Source organism: Telmatherina bonti, assembly GCF_933228915.1.
Source record: "Telmatherina bonti genome assembly, chromosome: 7".
Lineage (NCBI taxonomy): Eukaryota > Metazoa > Chordata > Actinopteri > Atheriniformes > Telmatherinidae > Telmatherina > Telmatherina bonti.
In genome coordinates, this window is record NC_136625.1 from 36,326,857 (window position 1) to 36,339,258 (window position 12,402).

Sequence of the window (12,402 nt, forward strand, 5' to 3'; positions counted from 1 at the left end):
TAAAACTTAAAAAGCTTGAAGATTATAACACTGTTTACACTATATATTATATATTATATATTTTATAATACATATTATAAATGATATATTATATATGTTCTTTTGTGTGTCTGCTGTGAGTTGCGGACACAACAGGTTATCTGCATGCAGTCCCGAGCAGCTTTCTTCATTGACTCATAGTGTTAAATGCCCGTCACCAAGGAGCTGGGAATTCATTTTATCTGCCTGCTTACACACCGTTATCCAGCGTTCAGCCTGGTCAAACCTTGTTTGAGCTGAGATTTCATGGTTTGGTGGCGTCAACCCGGTGTGACCTCAGCGAGGAGAGCAGTTAGCGATGACTCAGCGTGGAGAAAACAACCATTAGCAGTTAGCGCTGCTGAAAGGTCATCGTTATCTCCTTCCACAGCGCCCCAACTCTCATTAAACTTAACTACTATACACACATTATAGGTAGCTGTTGTCTTTTTGTTTGTTTAGCTGCTGCAAACTTATCAAACCATACCAAAAATGTTGGATATTGCTATATTTATGACATTTTACAAACTCAATTTGGAAGACAGAAGGACACTGTATGTCAGGGGTGTCCAAGGTTAGTCCTCTATGGCTGCTCTCCTGCTGGTTTTTGATCTAGCATGTTCAAACACACCTGGCTCACATTAAATGGACAACATACGAGGTTCTGCACAATGACTGATTAATCAGAGTCAGGTGTGTTGGAACAGGTATGCATGGAAAACACGTACCGGAGCTGGACACCCCCTCCTTTTTATAATATAAATACTGAACGCAATGATTTGCAAAACTCATCAACTCATATTTTTTTCCCAATGAACAGAGGAGGCAATACCTGGTCCAGAAAGTAGAAGTCTTGCCATGTTTTTGGATCTACCTGTACATTTAGAACAGGCTCGTTTACCTGGCAAATAAACTCTGCTCATTAAATTCAGCTGGTTTGGTGACTGGTGGGAACAGCTGCCGGACTGGACTTTTACTTCCTGGACCAGGAACTGCCACCTCTGCCAATGAAACATAAACAAATCAAAGACTGAGCATCTCATTTTCATTCATAGAACATATGAGTTGATTGTTAGTGTGATGCAGCAACATCTCAGTAAAAAGTAGTTCTAGGATGATGTTTAGCATCTCCTCTTCTCCTAACATCTGTCTGGAAACATCTGGGAATTGAGGAGAGCAGCTGCTGGAGTTTTAGTAGAGGAATGTCGAACCATTCTGGTCTGGGATTTCTGCTTCCATGATGCTCCAGATGTTTTGTACTGGTGAAACTGGACTGCAGCAGACCAGTTCTCCTGTTCCACCATCAGGATGTGGTCCAGCATGGTGGAAGGTCTTCCCTGAAAGAGACGTTGTCTGGATGGGAGCAGATGTTTCAGCATTGATGGAGCTTCCCAGATGTGGAAGCTGCCCACGCCATCGGCACTAATGCAACCCCATCCCATCAGAGATGCAGGCTGATAACAAGCTGGATGCTCCCTCTCCTCTTTAGTCTGCAGGACACGCCGTCCATGCTGTCCACTAACTATTCCACATCTTCATCCAGGTTTCCACTCAGAACATTTTAAATGAGCTTTGGTCCAGAGAAGACGCCGTGTTTCTGGATCCTCTTCACATATGATGGAGCTTTAACCTGCATGTGTGGATTTCACAATGAACTGTGTGGTTTCTGGAGTCTTCCTGAGTCCATGAACTGGTTTCCAGTAAAGAATCATGTCTTCTTTCTATTCATCTTGTTGTATGTCTGTTTCCATGCCTCCCATCTTTTCTTACTCGATGCTTTGCTGCTGGTAACAAACACACTGCTAGGACTTAAAGATGTGAGAGATGTGATTCGTATGTGAAAGATCTGTGTTTGGGGAAAATAGAACCAGTTTTAACATCTGAAATGTTGTTTATTTTCCAGTTGTACTGGGAATAAAAAAACTGGTTGATGGTTTTTTTTACATTTCACACAACATCCAGATATTTTCTCAGAAACTGGATTTGTAGGAGGATGTCAACAAATAAATGATGAAGCTCTTCTAGCCTTTTTAAATCTCATCTCATCTCCTCTTGTTTCATCTTATCTCGTCTCTTATCGTTTCCTCTTGTCTCATCTCATCTCTTCTCCTCTCTTCTCATCTGTTCTCTTCTCTTCTCATCATATTTCTCATATTCTCGTCCCATCTCGCTTTGTTTTCCTCTCCTCTCTGTTTGTCTCATCTTGTCTCGCCTCATCCCATCTCTCCTCGTTTAATCTCGTCTCATCTCATTCCTGTCTCATCTCAGCTCACCTCAGTTCACCTCGCCTCGTCTTGTTTCAAGGTTATTTTTCTTTTTATACCTAATCTTACATTAAACAGGTTTTTTTCCTGAATGACAAAATTTAGAAATCCTGGAAGAGCTTTGGTACCTTTCTGCTCTGCTTGCTTTTCCTCAACACTGAGGACATATAAGCCTCCAGTGAGAAGGATCTAATCCATTTTGGCTTGGCTGCATTGTTAGCGGGATGTGCATCAGGCAGCTGTCAGCGAATGGCACAATGGGCTTCCGGCCAAAGTGTCATTTCCTGTTGGAGCATGAGGCTTGCGCTTCCCCCGGTCTGGCACCAGCCAGCTCCCTCTGCTCAGATAAACAAATGAACTAAGAGAAGTTCGGCAGACTTTCTACTTGGAAGAACAAAATTAGTAAATTGTTCATTGAAATCCTAAGTGGGGTTTCTAAGGAAACTGTCAAACCCAGGAGATAAGGAGACATGAAGATAGCAGATGCAGAAACTGATGCAGAAACACTGAACAACACTCGATCACCGACTGCAGCCTTTAATGAATTACACAGAATGAACCCTTCTCTCACTGGGACACACGCGAAACTTTCACCTGTTTATTGAAACTATGATGAAATGTCCTGTGAGAAAAGTTTGTCCACTCAAACCCACTTCCCTCTAATTGCAACTCTGATTACAAACCTGTCTAATTCTGCTGCATCCTCCAGATTACAGCAGAGGCTTATCTTATCTCTCTGCAACAAAGGAAGAGCTAAAAGTAATGTGTGCAGAATTCGTGAGAAGTTTACAGGAATTTTCCAGAGCTGCAGACTGAACTTCAGGCGCCTGTGAAGAAAACTGAAAAGATGTGGTCGCCCAGGTGGAGGTGTTCTGGCTGAGGCCGGCGCCGGGTGCAAGCAACACCTTGAGATGGTGGTTCCTGACTCTGGATCATCTCTAGTCTTTTCCAAGTTTTTGTAGGTCGTGTACACAAAGTCTTGGTGTGAAACCTGTTTATGTGTATGTGGTGGGGATGATGTGGGGGATGGGTGTTCTAAATATATAAAGCTCTTGTGTTTTTAGTATGTATAAATATATATAGGGCTTTATAAATAAAGTTTCATTTTCATAAAGTTTGATTTTATTTGATCCTGATATGAACTAGTCAGTTATGAAAATGGATGGATGATTTGATTTGTAGGACACTTTAGTTTTTATTTATTAACTTTATTTTAACTGGAAAGTTTCACTTTGATGGTAAAAAGAGTGATCTCAACACAGTTCACAGGAAACATACAGATGTGACAAGAACACAAAAATATTACAGTTTTTACACAATAAACAAAATAAAACCAGGGACGGGTGAACATGGCGTGCTAGAAGACGTGTTCTCGCTGAGCTGCCGCTCCAACTACCGTTTATCGAGTTGCAATACGTGCTACTACCTGTGCAATCTACATGCGAACACATTACATGTTTTTTACATCTTTATCTGAGATTTACTTTGCTTGTGAACGGACAACGATGTCTAAACAGACGAAACTTCAACCGAAAAAAGTGGCGGCTGCAAATGCTAACGCTAGCCGAACAGATGCACAGCTAACCGATGACTTGCCTCCTCCAACTCAAGTCTCAGGAGATACTGAGGCACTAATTCTGAAAGTTTCTGAGCGTTTCAGCGCTGTAATGGAGGAAAAGCTGTCTAAGTTTTCGGAGACATTGAATAAAGTTTCCACTACGTTGGAGGACCACTCGGCGCGCATTACAGCCGCGGAGCACAGAGTTTCCGGCGTGGAAGATGAAGTGTCGGTGATGGTGGAAAGGCTGAATGAAGCCGAAAAGAAAATCAGTCTGTTGACCAGTTGTGTGGACGAATTGGAGAATAGAAACCAATGGGACAACATCCGGATTACCAACCTGAAAGAAGGCACAGAGGGAACGAATCCTATCCAGTTTTTCGAGACGTGGCTTCCCTCGCTCCTTGGCCTGGATACGGGATCCGGTGCCATAAAACGCATCAAGATGGACCGTGCACACCGGAGCCTTGCTCTGCCGGGTCCCCGTCCATGTCCAGTGATAATCAAGCTTCACAACCCCACTGACAAACAGCGGATCATGGCAGCGGTCAGAGCATCATCAGAGCTCGAATATGCCGGGGAATGTGTCCATATCCACCAGGATTTATCTTCTGCTGTGTAGAGGTTTCAACGTTATGTGCCGTGCGCTCATTGTATAGGGCATACGTTTTATTATGCGCTTTCCTGCCACGCTTACCCTGAAACACGATGGCATCTTGCACAAGTTTTCCACACCGAATGATGCGCAAGCATTTGTTGATTCCCTGAGCTGAGTAAACAACGGCAGAGAAATAATCGATACACTGGATGTTCAAGTAAGTGCATCGTAGCCTTTTAGAGGTTAGGGAACAAATAAAAGGACCAAAGAAAAAGATACTTTCGTATTGTTTTGACACTATTCTGAAGGGAAGTAGCACAATATTTGGACAAACATTTGTTTTGTGACTATTAGAATATGTTTGAGTCGGAGTGGGAATATTGCTTTTATCCTGAAGAGCGGAGATAGCTTTTGGCTACACCTGTTTTTTTTCCCCCTTTTTATGCCACCTATAGGGTGGCTCGTTTTGTTAAACCAATAGTTGTGTTTTGTTGCTTTGGTTTGTTTAATGAGTGTGTAAATTTTCTTGGGCCATCAGTGTGTGATGGTAGTGTTTCTTCCAGCACAGCTAGTCTAGGTCAGAGGTTGATTATGTCCATTTTTATTTCTGTGTATTTTTTGGTTTACTATGGGGCACTTTGCTTTATAATATTAATGAGAACATTATGAGTAACACCAAAATATTGACCCTTAATGTCAAGGGTTTTAATCACGTTATTAAAAGACGCAAAGTACTTTCCATGTTTAAGGTGCAGATTGCTTTATTACAAGAAACTCACCTAACTGACCCTGAGCATACAAAATTAAAGCGTGACTGGGTGGGGCAAATTTACTATTCCTCTTTTAATTCTAAAAGCAGGGGTGACGCTATACTCATTCATAAAAACTTACCTTTTGTTTTGGAAAGGATTGTAAAAGATGAAGAGGGACGATTTGTGGCATCACCGGGATTTTATTCGGGGAAAAACTTTTAATTGGCAGTGTATATGCCCCAAACACATATGAGGCTACATTTTATTCAAAATTTTTGGCCGAGGTTTTGTCTATTTGTTCCATTCATGTTATAATTGGGGGTGATTTTAATTGTGGTCTAGAACCTTGTCTGGATTACAAGCCATCTAAAGCGCAACCACCCTCTAGAATGATGAGAGCTACAAATGATCAGTGTAATGACCTTGGCCTTTTTGATGTTTGGAAGATTTGCAATCCTCTCTCCAAGGATTTTACTTTTTATTCCCGTCCTCATCACTCCTTTTCTAGAATAGACTTTTTGTTTTCTTTCTAGGTCAATCCTTGACAGAACTCAGTCATGTTCTATCAGTCCATGTGTCCTTTCAGATCACTCGTCAGTCGTCATGGAATTATTTCCACCATATTATGATCCTTTATCAAGACATTGGCGCTTAAACCCAGTTTTAATGAGTGACCCAGTATTCATGAAATACTTAGAAGAACAATGGGACTTATTCATGTCCACAAATGATACACCTGACATTAGTGCCTCTACTCTGTGGGAGATGGGCAAAGCATTTCTGAGAGGCTCCATTATCTCATTTGTTTCTGCAAAGAAGAAGAACTTAAAAAAACAATTAGAACTCGAACAGCAAATTGCTAGTTTGGAGAGGGACTTTAAACAGTTTTCCTCTCCTTTGATGCTTAAACAATTAGATGCAGCCAGATCTGCTTTAGACCAATTGCTTACTCATTCATTCATTCATTCATTTTCTAAACCGCTTTATCCAAATCAGGGTCGCGGGGAAGCTGGAGCCTATCCCAGCTGGCTTTGGGCGACAGGCAGGGTACACCATGGACAGCTCGCCAGTCCATCGCAGGGCCAATTGCTTACTCAAAAAGCAGAAACAGCAATATTTTATGCAAAACACAGATTGCTTGAATCTGGAAATAAACCTGGAAAGCTTCTTGCCCGACTCGCACAGGGATAAGGCGGATCTTATGCAATATCCTCTCTAAAAGACAAAAAAAGGTGATTTACATTTTGAACCTAAAATGATCTGTAAGGTAATGAAAGAGTTCTATCAGGTACTCTACTCTTCAGAATGTGGTGATACATCAGGTCCCTGTGAAACCTTCTTCAATAAGATTAATCTCCCAGGGTTGTCTGCACAACAAAGCTCAAATTTGGATGAACCAATAACAACTCAAGAGGTCCTGGAGGCCATACAGTCCTTAAAAGCTGGAAAGGCCCCAGGCCCTGATGGGTTTGGGCCTAATTTTTATAAAAAAAACTGGCCAAGAAAATTGTTGGTCCATTGCTAAATGTATATAAAGAATCATTAGTGAGTGGAACTCTCCCTCCAACTTTGAATATGGCGCATATCTCTCTAATCTTGAAAAAGGATAAACCTTCAGAATTGTGCGCATCTTATAGACCGATAAGTTTACTTGGTGTAGATTGTAAAATTTTAGCCAAAATTTTGGCAAGGAGATTGGAGGAGGTGTTGCCAATACTAGTAAAACCTGACCAGACAGGTTTTGTTAAAAACAGGTACTCCCACTCCAATTTGAGATGTTTTCACAAAACAAGAACTATAGGGCACTGGCAATTTCACTCGACGCTGAAAAAGCGTTCGACCGGGTGGCGTGGGCGCACCTTTTCAACGTTCTAAACAAATTTAACCTTGGCCCTGTGTTTGTAGGATGGGTAAAATTACTGTATAATGCTCCCATGGCAAGGATCTTAGTGAATGGTTCAATATCTGATTGTTTTCCCTTGGGTAGAGGAACCCGCCAGGGCTGCCCCCTCTCCCCTCTTTTATTTGCTTTGGCTTTGGAATTTTACTATTTCAGATTTGTACAAATTAAATTTTAAGACAATTTTACACTCGATAAAGACCGATCTAAATAGGTGGTTTAACCTTCCACTGTCATTATTAGGCAGGATAAGTTTGATAAAATGAACATCCTCTCTAGGATTCTCTATCCTATGCAAATGTTGCCTCTTAAAATAAACAAAACTACTTTTAATGAGATTGAGAAAAGTTTGTCAAAATTCATATGGCATGGAAAGAAATCTAGGCTTAAGATGAATGTTCTGCAACTTCCATATGACAAAGGGGGTCAGGCATTACCTAATTTACAATATTATTACTGGGCATGTCATATACGTATTATATCAGGATGGTTGCATTCAATCCTACACCAATCTGATCCACATATGGATAATTGGTGCTGTGAGTCTTTATCTCTATTGAGTCTACTATCTTTAAAAATAAATAAGTTACCGGTTGTGGTAAAAAACAATGACGTTTTGTTTGTCACACTTAAGGTTTGGCATAATATTAAGAGTCATCTTGGCCGGAAAAACTTTTCAAGTGCATTGCAACCTCTAATTAATAATGTAACGTTTCTCCCAGGCACAGGGTATGGTATATTTCATAATTGGCATAACAAAGGTTTAAAACTAATATGCAACTTTTTTGAGAAAGATGTTTTCTTGTCCTTTAAACAAATTCAGAATAAGTTTGCAATCCCACAAAAAGACTTTTTTGGTTTTCTCCAGGTCAGACATTATGTCCAGTCCTCCCTCTCTTTTCCACATGACCAACCAATTCTTAACCCAATAGAAAACTTTCTTCTCAAATTTAACGAGAACACCAGTTTTCAAAAGAAGTTTATTTCTCTTTGCTACACAAAACTAATGGAAACTATTCCTCAGTTGGCTCACACAGCCAGGTCGTGTTGGGAGGCAGATATGGGGACTGAGCTTAGTGATCAAATTTGGTCGAATGCATTTATGTCTGCCAAAAAAAATCTTTACTTGTAATAGACTTAGAGAAAACCAATATCGTATTTTATACAGACTCCAACGTACTCCTCATTTTATGCATAAAATCTCACCTCAAATCTCACCTTTTTGTATAAAATGTAAAAACAGAGTGGGCACATACTACCACTGTGTCTGGCGATGCCCACTTATATTAAGATTTTGGAAAAATGTTGCTACAGAGCTCCATTCTATTTTTCATAGACCAATTCCTGTTGACCCCATGCTGTTTTTGCTCGGCCACTCACTGGAGCAAATTGTGTTGCCTGATCAGATGGAATTATTGTGCAAACTTCTTCATATGGCAAGAAGGTGCATACTACTTCAGTGGATTCAAGTACAGCCTCCATCTGTCACACAGTTGTACAGAGAGACTTTTAAAGTTTTTCCGATGGAACGTCTTAGTGCCCTTGTTAAGGGCAACTCGAACACTTTCTATAAAACATGGCAATCCTTGCTGGACTACTTGCCTCAGAACATTGCCGAGATACTTTGTACAGGAGGCTCACATTTTCTGTTTAAAGGGAATACCTTGTAAAAACTCAATGTCACATACTATTAGGACATATTGCGCTGGAAATGCATTGATTTGGACTCTGTAATAGTCTGTAATTATTTAGACATATGGGCTGTGCTGTGCTGGATTGTGTTGTGTTGTGTGTGTTTTTCAAAAAAAAAAAAAAAAAAAAAAAGACAATAAACTACATTTGAAAAAAAATAAATAAATAAAACCTTAATCAACACCCCCGGCTGTGGTCATCCTGCTAGGGGTGTTGGTAGGGGTTCTGCACTGCAGCCATATGGCTGTCGTGTGGACCCTGGCCTGCCCCGGCCTGGGCGTTACCTGTGACTGCGTCTCTGTTGGTCACTCCTGGGGCGGCTTCTGATGTGGATTCCCCAGATGTTGTCTCCTCACAGCAGTGTCAAGCCAGATGCAGACGACAGAATCCTGAAGTTAGTAGTTTTTATTTGGGCATCAATGGTCAGGGGGAAGGGTTGGGTTGTCTGTCTGTGTGTTTGTGTGTGTGTGTTCTTAAATGTGAAACTGTTGTCATTTTTTAATGTCAAGAACTTTAATATGCTTTTGTATGAAAAGTACTATACAAACAAAGTTTGATTTAATTTGATTTGATTTGATTAATAAAACGTTGATTCAAAGATAATAAAACATGTCAAAACGATCAAACTGAACTTGCACATTTTAAACTTCTCACTGTGTCAGGAGATTGCTTTGAATTCATTTTGTTTTATAACTTATTTAGTTTTACAGCATCAATTTAAAAAAGGGGGGATGCAGTGGATGCTTGCTGCAAAGAAGAAACCAAATATGAAACACAGTTGTTTTCTCTCGACCGAAGCTCATTTAAAACCCTCCGAGGCAAAGGGGAAAACGGTTCTGTGGTCAGACGGACAAAAAAGTGAAATTTGTCTGTTTATCTTTGTTTAAATTGCATCTTGCCAGGTCATCATTGTAAATGAGAAGTTGTTCTCAACTGATTTTATCTGGTTAAATAAAGGTTAAAAAAATGTAGACAGTGTATTCTGTGACAGAGATGGAGTTACAAACATGGGAGCCCAGAGGGGGTGCAAGGCTTCATCAAGGGGTTCACATTAAAGTGATTTTTTATGCTGCTTTCATACCTGCGGTCACTGAGACTGGGGCCAGTCCTGGACCAGTCCTGGACCAGTCCCACCCTGGCCATTCAGCTCCACTCTGTGACCTGCAGACAAAGGGTCAACACTGCCTGCACAAATAGCTGTTTTTCTATCAGTGCAGCAGTTAGCAGAGAGTTTCACGTGTCTTCTCCACAGTTTGACTCGATGATCAAACAGCAGGTTTACCTCCACCTGCGGTTTTAGAAGTCGTGGATAAGCATAATCTTTTGTTTGGCATTGGCAGAGAAGATTTACCAAGTTCTTCATGGCTGCTGCCTGGAGGCTCAGCTCTACTGCTCATCCCACACATGGTTTTTCCTTGCAAACGTCCATCCGTCCATCCATCCATCCATCCACCCATCCATCCACCCATCCATCCATCCATCCACCCATCCATCCACCCATCCATCCATCCATCCATCCACCATCCATCCATCCATCCATCCATCCATCCATCCATCCACCCATCCATCCACCCATCCACCATCCATCCATCTATCCATCTATCCATCCATCCATCCATCCATCCATCCACCCATCTGCCATCCATCCATCCATCCATCTATCCATCCATCCATCCATCCATCCATCCATCCACCATCCATCCATCTATCCATCTATCATCCACCCATCCACCCATCCATCCATCCATCCATCCATCCACCCATCCATCCATCCATCCATCCACCCATCCATCTATCCATCTATCCACCCATCCACCATCCATCCATCCATCCATCTATCCATCCATCTATCAATCCATCCATCCATCCACCCATCCATCCATCTATCCATCTATCCATCCATCCATCCATCTATCCATCCATCTATCAATCCATCCATCCATCCACCCATCCATCCATCCATCCATCCACCCATCCATCCATCCACCATCCATCCATCCATCCATCCATCCACCCACCCATCTATATTCCATCCGTTTTCTTAACCGATAAAAGGTTGCCTCTTGCCCAGCAAGCAGCAGGTAAACCCTGGATGTCACCAGTCCATCACAGCCTTGCAAACTTTTCTCCATTTAAAACAAACATAAATAGATTTTCCAACAGCATCTGATTTATTGTTCCAACAAAAAATGAATGCACCAAAAAATAACTTGCTTACTTTTTGTACTGTTTATTTCCATGCAAGCACACCTATTCCCTGCTGTGGTGTTGATCAGTGACTCTGTGTTAAGGCTCCTGCCGTTTGCACCTGCTCAGCGTGCAGCCTGCACATTGTCAGGTTTGTGTGCTTAACATACATGGATAAACACCCATGCTGCTCACCGCCTCTAAGGGGTGAGCCATGCATGAGTAAACACACAACGTTTGTGCATGAGGACAGCCAGGGTGTGAGCTTTAGGTTTGAACAGATAATTGATGAGTGCAAATGATGAGCTGCTCAGCAGGTTCTGTTCAGCGTGGAAAACATTTCACATGTATGCTGCACCTGTCAAGACTCCTCCCATTGTTATTTTTTCTCAGGCACATGTACACACACCCATAACTCTGTAATCTGTGCCACTTTCCATCCAAACACTCTGCAGAACAATAAGGCAGGATCTGAGCTGGAGGAACGCCTCTGAAATCCGACTGGACACCACTGGCAGAAAGTCAGAAAGGTCTCTCTAGATGTGGATTACCAGCATTACAAACCAGTTTCAAAGTACATTTAAAAATTGTTTCCTACTTAGCGGTCCATTAAAAATATTGACATCTGGCTGCACATTTCAAGAATAGATTTTATCTGAGTGCAAGTCCAGCTACTAAAGTTATGTAAGGCTATTAACCTGGTGTTAGCATGTAGCTACGTAGCAGCGCTAATCCAGTTATATGCTAGTTTATATGCTAGATTTGTTTTAATATTTTGTGGGGAAATCATGTAATCTTTAGTTTTCAGTGAGTACGTTTTCTGACTAAACAGCATCTCTGTTAATAAGATTTCAGAGCTGATCATAAAGAGATTTCTTGACTTGTCCAAAGTACTTCATCGGATTCATGATCCACTGATTTTAAAAAGGAAGCTGGAAGTCGGTTTAACAGTGAGCTACAGCATAAATAATATATCATGTACCAGTCTTATACTGAATAGGAAGACATGAGAATGAAGAGAAAGGGATATATGTATGACTTTTTGTGAGGAGGAAGGACACAGATCGGGCTGGGACAGACCCCAGCTCTAGTATCAGCTCCCAGTTTGGAGGAGAAGCCACTGGCCGTGTTCAGACTGCAGGTCTTCAGAAATCAGATTTAAATCTGATCTGATTTGATGTCTGAAGAAGTCATGATGTCACACGCGGCGTGTTACGTTTATGGAAGTAAAAATAGACGCTACACTTGTTTGTGTTTTCATCTTTTGCAGTTGAAACTTACAATATTACTAATGGTTCAACACATGGGGAGTGAAAAAGGACAGCGACAGGTGAAATTCATCGCCACCCAGGTGAAACCCAACACACGGGACGAGACAAACAGCAGTGACAGCGGCAGAGGTGCGCATTATGCTCCTGAATCACTTGTCTCCA